We start from the raw sequence: 16,094 nt of genomic DNA, 5'->3' as shown, positions 1-16,094 counted from the left end.
TTCATACTTGTAAGCACACAAGATCGAAAGATCATCTATTTCGACGTACGAATGTTTCATCATCACTGGTAAACCGAAGCAACGTGTACATTCACAAGCTCGGAATATGATTGTAGTTGGCTCAACACTAAGTGACGAAAGAAATTGTGGATTGTGTGTGTTCCTACTAATGATGGGATTTAAATAATAAATAAAAAGCCAGTTATCTTTGTGACTGGCTACAGCGTCTTCACTGAGCAGTTTCCAGTTATTTACACGGTCATGACGTTTCCTGTTAAAAAAAATGTTCAGAACTAAACTCCATTGAGCAGAGTCATTCTTGAGCTAGTCAAGAAATTCCTCGACTTTTACGGTCACTGAAGCTCAATATCTTATTCGCGACTGCCCAATTCTGAGCCAAATGAATCCCATCTACATCCTTCAAGCCCACTATTCTAAGATTCGTTTTAATATTATCCTCCCATATGCGCATATGACTCCCAAGTTTTTCTTTCCCTTGAGGCTTTCCATCCAAAATTTTGTGCCCGTTTCTATGAAGAGTGAAGATTATCTTGTTGATTATTATGCATTTGCCCTGATAATGAGGACAGTAGGTGCCTCTGAAACGTCGTCAAATTTCTACGAGACTACGCTGGATATTAAACCAAGAAATTGTCACCGCCGTGATAACTTAAAATTTAACACGTGTTTTCTAAATAAAATTTTGAGTGCGCTACGAAGCTTTTTGAGGAACGTGAGAGCCGTGATTTAAGATTAAGACTCGTCTTAAATTTCCGGAATTGTAACGGTTGGCAGGGTAACGCCTTCCCTAGTTGCTAGGTACTCTATGGAGAGACGCTGAGCACTATTTGGCTTGACTTCCCCTGGGAGACGCAATACTGCCATCTTACTTCGTGACCAGAATGTGCAAGCTACTGGTTGGCGTGCTGGCCACTTTGATCTGGGACCCAGCAGGAGCACAGGGTATTACCCCGTAATGTCAGCACAGAATACCGTAGTTGAAACACAAGTTTGTTTATTAGTTTGTTTGTATTTTAACGACAGTTGTTTCTTCTGTTTTAAAACCCCAAATCCTACTAAAAATATTTCTCCCCTTTATCTTGAATCCTACAAATATTATTAAAGACTGATTTCAGTCCAAAACAATTTACTTACGTTTATCGTAATTATAGACTATATTATTAATATATTTTGGGTCATTATTAATTTTTTCAGTTCATGAACTTCATCGTTTTCTGCTATCCCCATTTATTTCTGTTAGGACCTTTCTTTTCAGTCCTTTTTATCTCTGCCCCACTTCCCTCGAACCCTGTAGTTTGCGGTACCCTATAAGTATCTTGTGCCTCACATCAGAACGACCTCAGGACTTCATTAAACGTGATTAGTGGTTCAGAGCGGGCAGTTAACAGGATTATTACGAGGGTCGCTCATTAAGTAATGCCCCACATTTTTTTTCTCAGCCAATAATGAAGATAGAAAAGTGCACTTTTACATGCTTGAGATTTGATGTTTCCCGCGTTCGTGTACGGAGTTTCAAATGATTCCAACCGATAGCGGAGCTGTAGTGAACTGTTAAAATGGCGTCTGTGAACGACTCTCGTTACAAGCAACGAGCTGTAATTGAATTATTTTTTGCTGAAAAAGAAACTGTGGTGAACATTCATAAACGTTTGTGTGCTGTGTATGGAAGCTGTGCAGTCGATAGGAGCACCGTTGGTCGCTGGGCTAAGAGAGTTAAAGCTTCAGGAAGTGAAGAAACCGAGCTCCGTGATCTGCCGCGCTCTGGGCGTCCTGCCACAGCCACCACTCCAGACATGTTGAACCGCGCGGATGCCATTATTCGTGAGGATCGGCGCATCACAACTCGACAATTGGCCCAACAGCTTTCAGTCAGTAATGGAAGTGTAATTGCAATTATCCGAGCTCTTGCATATTCGAAGGTGTGCGCAAGATGGGTTCCACGAAGTCTCACAGCAGACCACAGGATTCAAAGGAAAACGATTTCTTCTGAATTGTTGGAGCGTTTTGATGCTGAGGGAGAGATCTTTCTGTCCCGGATCATTACAGGTGAAGAAACCTGGATACACCACTTTGAGCCGGAGACAAAAAGGCAGTCTATGGAGTGGCATCATCCTCAATCACAGAGAAAGAAGAAATTCAAGACAACTCCCTCCGCCGGAAAGGTCATGATGACTGTCTTTTGGGACAGTGATGGGGTCATTCTTGTGGATGTGATGCCAAGAGGTGCGACCATCAATTCAGACGCGTACATTATGACCCTGGAAACCCTCAAGAAGCTTTTCCGACGAGTTCGGCCTCACAAGCATCCAGCAGAAATTTTGCTCCTGCATGACAATGCACGCCCTTACACAAGTCCGAGAACCCGGGAAGAAATCACCAAATTTGGTTGAACGGTGCTGCCCCATCCACCCTCCGACTCCATCTCTTTGGGCCACTTAAAGATGCTATCCGCGGAACAAGGTTTGAAGATGACGAGAGCGTTATTCAAGCAGTGAGGACATGGCTACGTGCACAGGACAAGAGCTGGTACCGGCAAGGCATGCATGCACTTGTTCCACGCTGGCGTAAAACCGTACAAGTTGATGGGGACTATGTGGAAAAATAGTATGTGTAAAGGAAACATTGATTTATATTGTCACTAAATTTGAGCCATCTTGAATAAATATGTTCTGTGGAAAAAAATGTGGGGCATTACTTAATGAGCGACCCTCGTATATTAACGTGAGTTTTTTTAAAATGTTGTTCAGAGTGGCTTATGTCCTGAAGCTAATTCATTGGTTGGAGAGTTGTCATCAACAAATGTGCGTCTGCTTCAGAGCCTCAACCCACACACCTGGGAACGAGTGAAGAAGGAATAATATAAAAATGTAACGTGTCCAATTCTGTGACTTTTTAATGGGAAACGTCGTCCCATAACTTATTTTTGTAATTGTCGCTAAGTAAGTTTTCGCTTCACTCTGATAGACTTATTCTCACTGAAATTTTTAAAGTGGTTCCCAAAGTCAGTAAATTTCATTAATTTGTATTCACAAGAACGAGGAACTTTTAAATGTTTCACACCACGAATTGACTTTATTTCCCAACTAATTCGTCGTTCATAAAAATTGTCTCGTTTATTCGACGTTAAATAAATTCTGAAGTTGATACAGCATCGCTAAAGAGACTATGAACTAAATATTTGTGTCCTTGAAGCATGAAGAATATGCGGATAATTTTAAAAAAAACTCATTAAATGTTGAAGTATGTGGTACATATAGTTACCACTGTGTTGTAAAGCTTTAACTCGCCTGAGACTTGAGACGCTCATCCGCTAGTGCCCACTCAACACCACAAAAAGCAGAGATACGGAAAGAAACCCGAGGACGTCAAGAAAAGACGTCGGTCTTCTTCTTCTTCTTCTTCTTTGGCTCTTCGCGTTGTCTTTCATTCTCTTTATCTTCAGCCATGCTTTGTCTGACTCAAACAATGCGACCAAGGGCGAATTAAGGATGAGACGCGAAGGGGTGAGATGAGAAACTACACTGTAACAAAATGAGATCTCCAGATTTAAAACTGAGACTCTGCACGTCAGGGAACTTTTGAGATCACCAGGGTACAGTAGGGTGTCGTATCACCTGAAACTGCGAATTTCTAAAGTGCCCTTGGTGGACAGAAAGAGAGGAAGAAATAAAGACGGAAGGAAGGAAGGAAGGAAGGAAGGAGGCGAGATGGATGGGATATGAATCGAGCTTTGGATTACGTTTTTATGGTGTAAACACTAGAAAGCCAGACAATCCAACAGCGGAAAAATGAAGTGGAAGCCAGCGTTTTAGGGTGCGAGAATGCCGTTGTCTGCCATATTTTTGCGACGGTATTATTCGTGTTATTATTAGAACGATCAGATAACGCAGGGTGAGATTGGTGGGGCATGTAGCACGTATAAGAAAGTAAGAACTTCTTCTGAGAAGCCCGAAGGGAAGAGAACACTCGAAGTCCTATTTATTTTTATTTAGTGTTCTGTCTGACGACAGGTCCATATGAACAGGATCCTTCCATCCTTTTCTCGGACGGGGACCTGTTCATATACGTTCTTGGCAGATGATCCAGAAGTGGTTTGCCATTGCCTTCTTCTGTGTGTGAATGGGGTAATTGTTGGGATGCCACGGAGAAACCGGGGAAGCCCCCGGAGGAAAACTCCGTGTTGCCTAGACCACGGCCTTGCCCAACACAAGTTATAAATTCGGGCACCGCCGGGAATCGAACCCGAGACCTCAGGATTACTAGGCCAGCGTTCTAACCGCTAGACCACCGTGGGGGTCTCGAAGTCCTAGGCGTAGATAAAGGATAATATTAAAGTGGAATTTAAGAAATAGGGTGGGAGGGTGTGGAGAGATTTTACCTGACTCAGGATAGTAATCCCGTTAAATGAGAGTGTTGGGGTGGGGGTGATAATGTGATAAAATTGTCGAATTTTCAGTCTTAATTTCCTGGTATCTGACTGTGGTAGAGATTATAGTTTTTTTTTCAGAATTGTGTCTGCAAGGCCGCGAAGTGTGGAGGAAGACGTGAAGACATTGTTACAGCGTCGATAGGAAGACGGTGGAGTCAATAAGACACGAAGAACCCTCGAACCCCATTTCGATCTCATTCGAGTTCTTTACCGAACGTTATCGAAAGATCGATCCTGTGACATCAAATCACACGTCTGGCAGAGATGACATAAAATTGGCACTCGTTTTAATCATCTTCGTGCGGTTAGCATTAGATCCGCTAATTCACTAAGTGCCAATGCTGATGTATGTAATGATTTACTTTATTAATATGTTTTTTGTTATTCCATTCATTGAATGTGCGTACACATCTGTTTGGGACAAACTGTACAGAGATGAACTTTTTGCGGATATGCTGTTGTGTATAGAGCAGTTAATTAATTTACATACAATTGGTAGCTGACATTCATTATTTATAAAGCATAACAAAAATGATTTGCCATTCTGTTTTTTTCTGACAATCGTACACATAAAAATGTTTCAAATACAAGTTGTAGAAAGGTCTCTCAAATTAAGTGAAAACTTAGATTGAGGATGTTTGACAACAGGATGCTGAAAAGAATATTTGTACCTTAGAGGGTTGGAGTTACAGGAGGGTGGAAAAACGTGCGTGATATGGAGCTCCATAATTTGAATTCATTACCAAATATTACTAAGATGATCAAATCAAGGGGGTGTGATTGGCAGTGCAGGTAGCGCGCAGGGGAGACGATAATTCTGTGGAAAACTTTTGTTGTAAACCATGTAGAGAAGAGGTCGCTCGGAAGACTGGACTTAACTGGACCGGTGATTTCACTGTTAAAATAGCTTTGAGAAGCTAAGATTGTTTTTAGATTGCAGTTCACAGTATGGGATAATACTACACGCCTTTTTTTTTGCGTGGTTCAAAATTCGAAGGTTCGCTTTAAGTTTCAAATAATCAGAATTCACGTAACAGAAATATTTTTCTTCAGACTTGCCTGCTGTCTGTTGTAGTCAATTTTGTACCGTGTAGGAACTGGAAGTCATCGCTTCTAGCAACACTGTGTTCTCGTGTGTACAAGTAACACCCTCAAGGAACACCGTTTTATAAAGTCTCTCTGTGTCACAGAATGTTTGTTGTATCGCCTTCTCAATTGTGTTTCGCTCTTCAAATATCCACCTACACAGTGTGAACTTTCAGCGTGGAGAATCGGGACTGTTTGCTTCTGCACTGACGCGTCACCTGTATAGAAGATACCCCGGTCGGATATCAACTGGTGCATTGTTTGACGTGGTTTTCCGTCCAGATGATTGCGTATTTTTACCTGGAAGTGGGTCACGTCAGCTACTTTTTTGTTTGCTACTCGTGCATCGTAATCATCGCGTTCCATTCGACGATAATTAACTTTGCAAATTGATGAAGCCGCGTTATGTATATATTAACTGAAAAGCTAAACGCTCCGGCGATGCGTCATTAAAGTAATATACGTCCTTAGACATATTTCTTCGTCCATTAGTTTAAAAACATACGACGTTTCGGAAACGTGTTTTTAACTAATAGAGGAAGGAAAATGTTTAAGGATATGCATTAATTGAACCACATGTCTGATGTCTGAAACAAAATTCAACATTTTAAACGTTGTATTTTATATTTCATAATTTTCACGGTGGTCGAAATACAAAAGTACAGTTCAGTCACGATACAATGCACCATCTTCATAAACCTCCAGATTTCTTTTATAGTTCTCGTAGCTTCCTTCTTGATTTGTGTAACGATGATGTCGAAATTGAATAGTTCATACAGCATCAAATGTCAGGATGATATGTATGATGATTTAGGAAGTGAGCGGAAGGAAACATATATGACTTTCTCTTGGAGAGACTGAATAAGACCTCACCCATCGCTATTCGCGCATGCGTTCTTGATCCAGCTGGAATGTAGGTACACTAATACACTTTATACAGCTGTTTACTCAGGTTCTAGACTGAGAAAAACATAGAAACACGCCAGCCAGAATAGCCCAGGTTTTGGAGAGCAAACAACTCTGCTGCAATGTTCGGTAGATGTTGTTTAAAGAACAAAAAACTATGACAGCTCGTCAATTCTAGAAGTATAGAGCGGTCTCTGCGCGTCACATAAACACCGACTATTATTCGTTGGAATATCAGAAGCACTTTTAATTTCGTTTGCGAGTAAATTCATCAGGACAAACTGTGTGAATGTTCGTCCTGCAATGGTAGTTTGTCGGGTGAAAACATGTTTATTACCTGTTGTTGGAACCAACATTCCACTGATCCGTCACGCAATTTTAATTAAAATATCATACCAGCGTAACGCGTTTCTTTCTCTTGAAATGTAACCGTGTATTTTACGGGTGATGAGAGGAGAATTTTGATGTTGGAGAAATTAAACTGAAAGAAGAACAGAGATGCTTTATATAGGATTTGAGGTTCTCACGGTGGCGAGTACGAAGATGGCTGTCTTCTGGGTTGTAGCGCCGTGTAGTCTGGTAGACGTTTACCAACGTTTCAGAGGTCCTTGCTGCCTGAATGCTTATTTCTCCCGAACGGAAGGTCTCTTAATGGCCATATTCATGTCAAGTTGAGGTCATGCTTGGGTCAAGGACATGTGAAGGTCCCCGCAGTATCAGACAAAGCTCTGCAGAATATAGGCCTCCGAAATTTCAAGGTCATGTCAAGATCCTGCCAATTTCTGAGGACGTTTTGTCCTGGGGAAAGAACACGCCAATGTGAGACCACAGTTAGATCATTGTCGTGCCAACGTCAGGACAAAAAATGCCGCTAATATCTGAGTTGACGTGTGATGTGTTAAGTAGACACTTTGCAGCAGAATGATTGCTCGTCTAAGGAATCCAGCCACTTGTCTGAAAGGATTAATAATTCGAGATGTTAATTCGAAATTGCAACGGGCTGCGTAATTTAATTCGTCACAGCTGGTGGAATTCAGCTTAAAGTTGTGTTCATGTCGGGAGATTGTGTGACGAGTTTTCTGAAATTAGGAGTAGTTTGAGTGTTGTTTCTGTTTGAAAGTCCAATGCGATACATACTTGTGCATCTGCTCTGTTTGGGATTCTCTGCAGTTCCCCTTTTCATGCCTAAATATTTGAGAGATTCACAATGAGATAGAGACTGCACATTTTGTCTGGCTGTGGAACGGGCTACAGTATTGATTTGTGTGCCCTATTCAGCACAATTGCTGTGTGTTTAACATGTCTGGTGCATAGGGTGTTTCAGAATGCGAAATAATTTGTTCTGATGGAGGAATCAAGGACCTTTGAAATGTTAGTAAACGTCTACTAGACTATGCGGTTCCACAACCTACAAGACTCTTCGTGTTACAAGAAAACTGTATATTTTACGCTTTATTTAATTTTTCCCAATAATAATTGCCCAGGTATCTACTTTTTTGTACATTTATAATTCAGTGACATCTTCTGCAGTTACTTTTGGGTTAGTGTTTATGCAAATGCCCACTTAATTTTGAAGGAACATGACTCATGTGTTTGTGTCTTTTGTAACTGCTGGGTTGGCCCATTTGAGCAGCTCTAGTTTTAGTTAAAATATGTACTAAAACCTTGTGCATTAATCTAGGACGCATGTCGTTTTTTCTGTAAAACAGGCGATTGGAAATAATATAACACCGCGCACGCGCCTTAAACACATGGTGTAACGTTGTATTTGACCCTGGTGATTGCCATGGTAGCAATAACTGAAAATGTGGACTGATGTGTTTTTTTAAGAAATCGGTTTAATTTTGGAACAGTCTGGTCCACCAAGTGATCAGTGAGAGATCAGTCGGTAGTCACTGCGGAAGGAAATTTACGTGTTCGGTTCCCGGCAGACGCTCCGGAACGTGTGGTACTCCCAAAAAATTCATAAAATTAAGTCGTAATCGGCGAGTCAGGTTTCTGTGTGTCCACGTGTACAACTTCTCACTTCTCTTCTTTTCTCAACAACGTCCAGAACAACGCTGGTACTCAGTCCGTTTGTTGTCTAACTGGGTCATTTCCCGGGGGTAAAAGCGGTCCGAATGTAAAGCTAGTCTATTATCTTAGTATTGTCAGCCACAAACAATTGTACCAGTTCATCTCAGACTTGAGGTGATGACGGCTTTGAAAACATCAGTTTTGCTCTTTAGGCGTCACACCCCAGAAGACCAAAACGAGTGGTTCAGTTGAATTTAATTAAAACGTTCAGTTTACAGAGGAAATTAATTCGTAAGTTCAGCGAAAGGTTAGGTTAGGTTTCCTAAAATTTTTCATAAAGAAGTCGAATCAACTTTTCGTTATCGGCATTCACATTAAATCTTTTATGAAATATCACAACATGGCGACGGAGCGGACCTTTCAGTGTTGTGGGCGGATGTGACTTTAAACTGAATCCGCCTGTAGCTCTCCCCGTGGTCATTTCGTCTCGGCACATAATCCTCTGGCATGCGTTTACAGTCCGTCATTTGTTACTGGTTAAAACCACGCCCTTGCATTCTGTTATCTTTTCACCGACTGTCTCTCCCGCGTGTAACAATCTCCTCTCATTCTCTGTTCATTTGTCTTCTTTCCGCACACCGTTCTCCACATACCACTCTTTCAAATCATTCTGCTCTTGTATAGGGTGTTAAGCAAACTTCGTATTGCTCATAATTATCTGTAAACAAAAAATGCAGACGTGTACACAGAGAGAGGTGTGCTTTTACGATTCCATATAAAAGGACAATTAATCAGGGCTACAGTGGGTTTTTTTTTCCGAAGAGTATCTACTTTCGAGTGAGGACGGTGTCACAACACAGAATAACAAAATCAGCATCTTTTCCGCGAGAACTTAAAATCTAAATGATATATGAATTACTCTTTGTAAGAAAATTTTATAAAAGTTTATATTACTAAAGAATATCGTGTCGTGTAATGATATAAATTCCCCACCCTTATCTTGACCTCTTTTGAATATGAATCGAGTCCATATTAATGAAAGTGTATTTGTATGTTGAACTTAAAAATCTGTACTCCTCCCCCAGTATTGTCAGGGTGATTAAGTCAGGAAGAATGGAATGGGCGGGTCATGTAGTGCGCATGGATGGGTCAAGAGGTGTGCACCGGGTATTGGTTGGTAAGCCTGAGGGGAAGAGACCGCTGGGGAGACCTAGACGTAGATGGGAGGATAATCTCAGGCGGGATCTATGGGAGATAGGAGTTGAAGAAAACTGGATTTTGTTGGCCCTGGACAGGGTCCGGTGGAGGGCTTTGGTTAATTCGGTGATGAACCTTCGGGTTCGGTAAGCCATCTAGTTGGTTGGGTCCACTATTTGGGAAGCCTGAGGGGAAGAGACCGCTGGAGAGACCTAGACGTAGATGGGAGGATAATCTCAGACGGGATCTATGGGAGATGGGAGTCGAAGGAGACTGGATTTTGTTGGCCCTGGACAGGGTCCGGTGGAGGGCTTTGGTTAATTCGGTGATGAACCTTCGGGTTCGGTAAGCCATCTAGTTGGTTGGGTCCACTATTTGGGAAGCCTGAGGGGAAGAGACCGCTGGGGAGACCTAGACGTAGATGGGAGGATAATCTCAGACGGGATCTATGGGAGATAGGAGTTGAAGGAGACTGGATTTTGTTGGCCCAGGACAGGGTCCGGTGGAGGGCTTTGGTTAATTCGGTGATGAACCTTCGGGTTCTGTAAGCCATCTAGTTAGGTAGTTAGTTGGTTAGTTAGTTAGTTAGTTAGTATTTGTATGTTGCATTCGCCAGTAAGAAGATGACGTGACAAGAAGTCAGCTGGTCATTGGCGTGTATGCTATTTTCCATACTGTGTTGACAGTGTCTAAAATACGAGCGTATGCAAATACAAACACACACACACACACACAGAGTTTAAACAAGTGTTCTAAAAACATGACAGGTAATTAGTGTCATTTAATTGTTACCGCCATAATTTCTTAACGTTAACAAATGGCGAATACTTTGGTACGAGTGTTACAGTTTACGACGTCAACTGGGACAGAACTTTGCGGCGATGTCGGGACGTGTTCCCTAGAGAACCATCTTTATGGAACTCTATTGGATGTATTTAAAAGAGTACTGTCTGTAAGGCGATACAGTTTATGTGTCTAGAATATGGAAAGTCGAACGCTGTTAGCGTGCTCCTAGCTTTCCATCCTACTCTGTCCATTCAGGAAATATTATTCTCTACCGTGTTCGCCACATATCGTATTACCCAACGCTTCTTGTGCATTTCCACTTTTATCTGCCAGTTTCTCTCATTCTCCCCAAAATCATTCTCTTGCTGTTGACGCAAAATAACGATAAATGACCGAAACGTTTGCTGCTTCTATCTGTTAATCACGAGCTAAAGCTAGCTCAGTGTTTGAACTCGTTACTGCTGGGTTGTGCCACTCCGTCCGGGCCACAGTGGCGTAAAACCAAAGGGTGTCTGCAATGTAATGATGTTCTTGGACATTTGTCTGTTGTCTGGAGTGCATGTCATGTCTACGACGTTTTGGAGGCTGGCTCTGTACCAGTCTTCAGGTAAAAGACAAGGATGGAGATGCACTACCTATTCAGTTTGAGCCAGCAACAAAGACTAGCTTCGTTTACCGGCTCCGATAGAACTTGTACTCCATCTCCCTCCTGGTCTTATGTTAGAGGAGTGAGATGAAGCCATATGTTGTGTACACAGTCTCAAATTCTGACAAGGAACTCTGTCTTGAGAACATTCTTATATCATGGTGATGTTCTTCTGAGTTCTGGCAGCGTGCAAACTGAAGTGAACACTTCAGCCCCGAAGATTGATACAGTATGTCCCTCCGAAACGTTTGCACCCAACCGACGAGTTTGCACTGTGCCAAAACCCAAAAGAACAACGTCATTATTCTCACTGTCTCGAAAATCTCGAATCGTTCTCATATGTTTGACCATTGACACAAACCATAGTCGTAATTTATAAGTCAGATATCGTTCTAGATTTTAGAAACTAGGCTGTACGTAGGAGTGAAGTGACGTCACGAAGAATTTTGACTATAAACATTGTTAAGGTAACACGACGTACGAGTGGGAGCTGTTCTTCAGCATTCTAAATTAATTTCCCGTCTTTCTGGGAAAGATTTAACTATACGAAATATTTTAGATAAAGTTTTTTTTTCTGTTCAAATTCGTATCACGACAGTAACCCATTTCATTAGTAACACTAGAAGATGGTTGTCTTCTGGGGTGTTACGCCGTGCAGTCTGTGGTAGACATCCACAGATGTTTCAGAGAAATCCTATCACGGCGATGATTCAACATCCCAAAAAATGACGGCTATGTGAGAATCTGAAACCTTACCTAGTAGAATTAGGCCTGCATAACAGTGCAGAAGATGGATGCTATTTAAGCAAAACGAATTAGCTAGCTATCTTCCTCATTTGTAGACTACCAACTGCGAAGAAAATTAAAAATATCTGAAGTAATGCACAACTCATGTGAATGAATGTTACACACGTTATTGTTTTAGGATAAACAATCAGTATTTATGACCGTATATACGAGGTGCCCCATTACAGACTCCGCGGTTATAAGAGACCGATTTACCGCGTCAGTTCAGAATCGGGTGTTGCCAAATTGACGCTACTGACCGCCCGTAAAAATGTTTACTTTTAATCCCTGTAAAAGGTTCCCGGTATTAACCACTTCGCGCTTGTTACCTTGAAGACATTGTTCTCATCTTCTCCTCCCTACATTACGAGTATCATCGTTAATTTCGGTACTGAGCCGTTCATGCCGTTCGCTGTCTACCGCGTTTCCTTCTGCCTGGAGTTACCCACCTCAACATCCGTCCGGATCGCGTCTGTTACATTAAATCCTCTAACGATATTCTGTTAACACTTGTGTCACTCTCGCACTAAACCCCACATGGCCTGCAGCCAGCAGTCCGTCGATATGGTCAGCAAAATGTAGCTCTAATTCCACCAATATTGTTTTTTTTTTAAGCAGAACACGCTGTCGGTTGCTTTTCAATAGGAGGTGCTTAGTTCTGGCCTCTCTAAAGCGCGTTTCATCAACCAATGGTCCGCGGGCCCTTGCCGTTCGGGAAGGAGTAGTTGGCGTTGTATTTGAAAATAGCATTAACCATTTAAAATCCCAGTGTTAACTTTTTGCACAATTTACTTTAACATTAAAAAAACTCGTGTGGTTTATCAATAGGGTGTATTTATGTGTTGCGTGTACAGCAATTAGTTTCTTAAACAGCTTTAATCGGTTGATGTTTGTAATGGAGAAGTGTTTTCTTTTCGGTACGGACTGAATTCTTAATATTATTTACACGAGCTTTGGGCTTTATAGGTTTAAACATATATTATTCCTGTGTCGTAGCAATGTTTCCAGCTTGTCGATGATTACAACTAGCGGTTATCTCTGACACATGGCTGTGTAATGTTCTCTGTTCCTTCATTCGACACGTCTTCTGTTAGACGTACATCAAATATGGCTGCTTCTTCATCAACTCATTGTACTGCACGTTTACCCGTAGGGTTTGGGGATGCTTCTGTTTGTCTTAGCGGTCGACACGCGTTGTTAAACACTCGCCTGTCTGTTATTCTGTGATTAATAAACCGCCGCTGACATTCTTGTACTACTGTACTTGCATCCCCATTACGACATACATTACAGAGTGAACGTTTGTCTATTCTTCATCCATGAAGACTGCCTTCACTAGTGTATGGCAAGTGTAAATTGGCTATCTCTTGGTATTACTTCAACAGAAAGCACTGAAACAAGGTAAATTGAGCACAAGGAAACAAACGAACTCAGTGCGGTAATACCAACTCAACAACTGTTAACGCTCACAAACTACGAAAGCAGTTCTGTCAGTTTGAAATGGCTACGCGCCCCAGTTGCTGAGGACGTTTATGTACTGTTTTCTACTCCATATCGCGTAACTAACACGCTAGGAAAGTACCGACAAGAGATACAACTGAATACATATAATGAGTGGCTTTCTAACGCTGTCTTCTGTAAGGCTTCGTAGTGGCGAGTGAAGTGTGCTGATAATTGTGTGCCTGGAGAGGAAGCGAGTAATAGACAATTTCATATTACGATTCCAACATTCGCCTTAAGTATTCGCGGAAAGTTAAATACTGTATCAGTCAGGATAACCGCACTTCGCGTTATTACAAACAGGTATTTTTAAGATAAGAAACCTTAGACCAGATCGTCAGTTGATGTTGATAAAAGAACTCACCAATATCGTGGTTAGCATTCATGCTTCGTATTCTGGAGATGTCTCATTAAAATCTCGATTCTCAGGCCTGCTATTGTCTTCGTGGTTTTCCTCAGCCCCTCGAATCACGTGGTGGGATAATACCCTTTATTAGACCACGATAACTTTATTCCTCATTCTTTCTACTTCTCTATTTATCCTGTCATTTGATTCTACATAGTCTAAGCTACTGACAGCGTCGTTAAATAACCCTCAATTACATTTTACCCAAATGGCCGCGAAAAGTTTTCTGGTTCTAAACTCAAGACGTCTGTATGCAGGTATTCAATACAGTAGACCTGTATCAAGGCTGTGTGAAGCTTTAGGTGAGACGGTTATGTATCAGTCATGTGGTGGATTGCTGTAAAATAATGGCCGAATATATGGTATTTTAGGTTCTCACGGCGATGAGAATTATAATGCTGTTCTTCTCGGCTTTGGCGCAGGGTAGATTTGCCGGAAGATGCCGACGTTTCTGAGAAACACACTGTCTTCATCTTCAGGGCTAAAGATGAAAATAGTATTTTCTAAAAAAAAAAATGGCGTATGTCGACTCTAGAAGAATATCATCATTAGAATAATATGTACTCGGTAGACCAAGAGATAGATGGAAAGATAATATTAAATGGGAATGTAATTGATGAGTGACTAATTATAGCAGTAATGAATCTGATCAGTAAAATATATGTTGACTGTTGTAGAATTTGTGCTCTTTTAATGACGCAGGAATTCAAAAGCTTCAAACTTAATTTGGCGTAGGCAGTAGCTCAGTACAGTTACCAGATATGTACTCTGTATTGAGAGGGTTCGTCTAGCAGAAGTCGTCCACTGCTCGGCGTGTTGTTGACAGCATTCCGATGTTCGTCACTACAGTATTCGGAAATATGTGTCGGCGCAGGGACGTTTGGCATCGCGACGCTCGGTGTCGGCTTGAGATTGTAGTGTTGCATAGCGCATGTTGGGCTGGGTCAGCTTCTTGTAGAGAAGCCATCAGGGCTCAGGTGCTGTGAGGGACAGGGTCTTATAGGAGCTGTCCGCAATTTAAAATTGATCGACCGCCTCGCAGTCTGGAAGATGCGTTGGTCAAGTTGAAGGGGGGGGGGGGGGTAAAACCAAGCGTTTGACCAACACTGAAGTGTCTGTAAAATATTAAAATTGCTCTCAAGGGAACGGTTTATGGAGATTCAGTTCCCTTAAGATATATGGGGCCTGAAATAATGATTTTTATTTTTATTTTTGTTATATTTTATGCTTTGCATGAGAGCGGAATTTGATCTATATCTAAGGGACATAGAGGATTTTAAAACACAAAAATTGCATTAGCTTTTACGTAGATCTATACGTATATTTGAATGTAGATTCGTGTTAAATCTCTCTTTGTCATCAGTTAAAAAAATGTTACGTAATAATACTTTAAAAGTGGCTGCTCTCCGATCTCCGTTTCTAGGGGTCTACCAGTTCTGGAGCGCAGGTTTCCATTTCTTCCCATAGATGTCACATGAGGCACATACGAATGATTCATATTTATGATCACAGATCACTTTGATGTTTTCGTCTTGTTGCAGGTTGTGTGCAGTTTGGACCGACGACTGGATCGCTGTAAGTACTCGACATATTTGCAAATTTCACTCGATTCGTCTGTCTGTCAGAGGAAACCCTTAAGTCCGTTTGCTACCCGTGTTCGATTAGAGAAACAGCTAAGTGAATGATCGGATTATTTTAGGAGCCCAGCCATCAGTGAATTTCATCTCCGCTTTACCACTGTATCTGCTTGTCACCAAGCCGTTTGCTTGTTGAAGCAAATAACTGTTAGATATAGCAACACTGTCACCTGTGTCGTATTTTAGTTTGGAGAGTGGTCTTTCTCAGACCCTCCATACAAATTCCGGGGTGGTATCGTAAATCAGTCATCCTTCAATATGAAGATTTCCGTCTTCTGGGTTGTTGCGCTGTGTAGTCTGGTCGATGTTAACCAACGTTTCAGAGGTCATACTGCCTCCGTCATCAGAGTATGAAGATTTCTGTCTTCTGGGTTGTTGCGCTGTGTAGTCTGGTCGATGTTAACCGACGTTTCAGAGGTCATACTGCCTCCGTCATCAGAGTAAGAAGATTTCTGTCTTCTGGGTTGTTGCGCTGTGTAGTCTGGTCGATGTTAACCGACGTTTCAGAGGTCATACTGCCTCCGTCATCAGAGTAAGAAGATTTCTGTCTTCTGGGTTATTGCGCTGTGTAGTCTGGTCGATGTTAACCAACGTTTCAGAGGTCATACTGCCTCCGTCATCAGAGTATGAAGATTTCTGTCTTCTGGGTTATTGCGCTGTGTAGTCTGGTCGATGTTA

General features: G+C 41.7%; 1 long non-coding RNA gene across 1 annotated transcript in view; it reads left to right on the top strand.

Annotated features, from left to right (window-relative positions):
- The window catches only part of LOC110840298 (uncharacterized), a 346,592-nt gene extending 331,128 nt beyond the window's left edge, over positions 1 to 15,464 (top strand). Inside the window, exon 8 of the long non-coding RNA XR_015535196.1 lies at positions 15,321 to 15,464. This is a non-coding gene — a long non-coding RNA (uncharacterized LOC110840298). The remainder of the gene's footprint in view (positions 1 to 15,320) is intronic.
- The last annotated feature ends 630 nt before the right edge of the window (positions 15,465 to 16,094 follow it).

This window comes from Zootermopsis nevadensis, unplaced genomic scaffold (assembly GCF_977971745.1).
Source record: "Zootermopsis nevadensis isolate Lab colony 2312 unplaced genomic scaffold, Znev_1.0 Znev_ptg000015l, whole genome shotgun sequence".
NCBI lineage: Eukaryota > Metazoa > Arthropoda > Insecta > Blattodea > Termopsidae > Zootermopsis > Zootermopsis nevadensis.
This window is presented reverse-complemented; position numbering and strand designations above follow the sequence as displayed.